Below are 4,070 nucleotides of genomic sequence, written 5' to 3' on the forward strand. Positions count from 1 at the left end.
CAGAAATAGTTCGTGGATCTACCAAGATAAGAGAGATGGTTATAAAAATCTGTCTGGGCGTTCACCTAGCAAAAAAGTATTAAAACTTCCAAGCGAACAAAACTCTGAGAAGCAAGTAATATTGATTATGATCTTCGCAAGTACTCCAAGACTGGTTAGACTGATAGAGTTTTTATTCATCATCATCAACATTTAACGTCCGTTTTCCATGCTGGCATGGGTTGGACGGTTTGACTGAAAACTGGGGAGCTGCACTAGGTTCCAATATGATTTGACATGATTTCTACGGCTGGATGTCCTTCCTAACGCCAATCACTCCAAGAGTGTAGTGGATGCTTTTTACGTGCCAGTTACGTCTTCTCAAGTACGGTATACTGCCAAAAGAAGATGATGAATGTACTGGATGGAGATGACATACATATAATTCTGAGCGATAAAAAAGGGGGGAAGAGTAAAGAGATAGGAGGTTTTTTGAGCCAGGCGTTGTACAGAGTTGGTAAGAGACACCTTGCTAACAAGACAAATAGCTTTCTTTTCAGTGTGTTCTAGAGATGTTTGAGTACGTAACAACAGCATCATTCCAAATGTGAATAGTACTCCAATGAACAGCGAATGAGGGAACTTTTCTTTGTGGTCAGTCAGGCGATTAGGAATAGCGGCCAACTTTTCTATAAATGACACAACACAGTCTCAAAAACAGAGAAGACATATTAGAAAACACAGTGCTAGAAGCCTATTTAAAATATCGGACGATCACAGATGGAATGCTGTTGAACATAGGTCTGTGCTCAACTAGGCTTCATCTGAACATATGTGTTTATATATATACATATGTTGGATATAAAGATTACCTTCTGGTATTAATACTGCTTCCATTGCTAATAATTAATATGTATGTATGTATAGCTTATTGAAACTAAATGTTTACCTTGCAACTCAAGTTTCATGCCACAGCAATCTTCAAGCAAGAACTGTCAAAATTCAGTTTAAGAAAATGTTACATACGCTGGTGAGAATGCTCTATCTTGCTTGCATCTGTTCATTGGTTTACTGTTCTCATTTCTGATCGGCTGTTATTTTTCTCTCTTGACATTGATAAAGTTTATCGGGTGTGGTGATAACCAATGAAAAAGCAGAAAATAATAACCTATTACCAAAATAACGAACACACGCGAGACTGCACCTATACCAACGAATATAAATATAGCACCAAAGTGAGTTGTAACAGCCCTTGCTGAAGAGCACAGTGGTGTGAAATTTGAGTCGCCAAATGAACATCTACTACATGTACTGAGCACTTTCCTTTCATTAGTTCAATGCATTCAACGTGTGTGTGTGGACCTGGTTATTCTGGTGCTTTTGACCTTCAAATTGAACAACTGTACAACAGTGAAGGAAATTTTACAGCCCATCCAACAGGCTTACAACCATTTTCAGTTTACCTGATTTCACTCATGAGATCTGGCTTTATCCAAGGCTAAGATGGGAAAAAAAAACTTGTGCAGTGGAACTGAACCTGAAATGAACCACTTGGAAATATACCTTCATGCACATATATTCTAATACACACATGCACACACACAAAGACAGACAGACAATGAGAAGATGGAAAAGATGAACACAAGGCAAGTAAGTACTGGCAAAGTTTGCATTCTGTCTCTTGTTTTGGTTTTTATTACAGCTATTTACAGACATTTTCACAGATTTTAATATTTTACAGTGATTCTCTTCAATATGAAAGATTGAAGTAAACAAAGAAGAAAAATAATCTATACAAATCTGAAAGCAAAGAAAAACAAAATCCACCTAATTACACAAAATGGGGGCAAAAGTATTGGTAATGACCTGTTAAATTTATAATATAGCCACCTTCTTGGAGGGGATCATGATAGGTCATAAATGTTTTGTTTTATTTGGGGTTTTTGGGGGGTTTTTTTTGTTACGGTTTTTAATAACAACCATATAAGAACTTGGTTGAATAGTAGATGTTGATAACAGTCTTTGTGGTTGTCAATAAAGCCCCAGTTAGGTAGTTGTACATGAATGGGATAGCAGTTCAGTAGTCTGCTAATTGTAGCCTGGATGGGTCATCAATCTTCAGTAGGTTAATATACACTCTCATCAGGTTGGGTCACAGAGGTTAATAACAACTCTGTAGTTAATAGACTCTTTTTGGGGTTGTTCATGGTAACAATAGCTTTTGTACAGTCTTTGAAAGAATCAGGTTAGGTTGTTGTTGTTCTGAAGTTTGTTAATAGCCAATTGGTTGAAACAAAGAGGTTCAACAATACAGCTACGTTTGGTCACAAATCTTGAAAACAATCAATTTGATTGTTCATATAGTTATGCATGGTTGGATCTCAATAATAAAGATAATGATTATCACATCAACGTTTATAAGAGACTGTAAATGTCAAATCACTGGATGTTTTGGAGAAAGTTGGCAAAAAGGTTCATCAATAGAAACTGTATCCATTAGTGCAGGGGTTCCCAAGCAAACAGACCTTGGACCAGTGCTAGGTCGTGGATCATATGGTACCGGGCTTCACAGAAATAGATTTTAAAATTTAATTTCTATTTTATTGACTATTGCAGTCTTCAGGGTAATTTTGTATTGCATATGTATTATATGTCATATATATATATATATATATATATATATATATATATATTATATATAAGTAAATAATATATTTATGCACTTTTTTGTGTTTTTTGTTATGTATGTGATCCCGCCAGTCTGTTGAAAAATAGACTTGCAAGTAACCAGTCCATTGTGCAAGAAAATGTTGGGCACTGCTGTGCTAGTGGATAAAATTACATAATAAAGATCAATAGCACAAAAACTTATGAATGATAGAAGCTCCTTACAAGTGGTAAGCAGTCTGATTTGTGTTTTACTTCAAAAGAAAGAAAGGAAAAAAAAAAGGCTAATAAAATTCTGTCAATGACAACGATATTTCAAAAGAGATAACTGATTCCCTAAATAGATGCAAGGCCACACATTAGAAAATGAGAGGAAAAAAGAATGGGATGACAGAGGTAGAACCATGATGTGTGGTCTTTCTCAAGACCACTACAGACAGTAACATCAACTGGTTCAAACCAGAAATTGAATCTCAGACAAGCCCACAACTTAGACACACACACACACACACACACATAGCCACATGCACACACACAAATATATGCATGAAATTAAGTGAACAATTTTGATATAATCACAGAGAATGCATAAATTTGCAAATGTGTACAGAAAATTACAACACAAGAAAAAAGTCATAATGCATATTACCATACATATACACATTCTCAATTTTATGCAAAAAAAAAAAAAATCACAGCATATATATATATATATATATATATCGTCGTCGTCGTTTAACGTCCGCTTTCCATGCTAGCATGGGTTGGACGATTTGACTGAGGACTGGTGAAACCAGATGGCTACACCAGGCTCCAATCTGATTTGGCAGAGTTTCTACAGCTGGATGCCCTTCCTAACGCCAACCACTCAGAGAGTGTAGTGGGTGCTTTTACATGTCACCCGCACGAAGGCCAGTCAGGCGGTACTGGCAACGGCCACACTCAAAATGGTGCATTTCATGTGCCACCCGCACAAAAAAAAAAAAAAAAAAAAAAAAAAAAAAAATTTCATGTGTTGCCCGCACATGAGCCAGTCCAGGGGAACCAGCAACGATCTCGCTCGAAAATCCTATGTGTGTGTGTGTGTGTGTGTGTATGTATGTATGTACATGCATATATACACAAACACACTCACACATACAGCCATATGTGCACGTATCCACAAATAAAATTTACAGAAATTTTAATGGCTGTTTTAACGCAAACCTCTTCTCTCCATTTAGAAAAAACAAGTTAACATATCTAAAATTGAAAAATTTTAGGTCCAAATTTTTGATAATTGAAGGCAATCAACAAGTAATAAAAAAAATTGTTAATTGGAAATTTGGTGATTAAAATCGGGTGGAGGGAAAATATGAGCATTCACATATATACATACAATTAAAAACATGTAAGCATACATAAAGATACATGAACAAAAGGAT

General features: G+C 35.8%; 1 protein-coding gene across 2 annotated transcripts in view; it reads right to left on the bottom strand.

Moving 5' to 3' along the window:
- Window positions 1–1,634: 1,634 nt before the first annotated feature.
- LOC106874637 (E3 ubiquitin-protein ligase MARCHF6) overlaps window positions 1,635–4,070 on the bottom strand; it is an 84,343-nt gene continuing 81,907 nt past the window's right edge. For both annotated transcript variants that reach the window (XM_089351813.1, XM_089351802.1), the window contains exon 25: window positions 1,635–4,070. This exon is cut by the window's right edge and continues 7,384 nt beyond it. The gene's annotated coding sequence lies outside the window, so the exon portion shown is untranslated.

Source organism: Octopus bimaculoides, chromosome 1 (assembly GCF_046866305.1).
Source record: "Octopus bimaculoides isolate indiv1 chromosome 1, ASM4686630v1, whole genome shotgun sequence".
NCBI classification, from domain to species: Eukaryota; Metazoa; Mollusca; class Cephalopoda; order Octopoda; family Octopodidae; genus Octopus; species Octopus bimaculoides.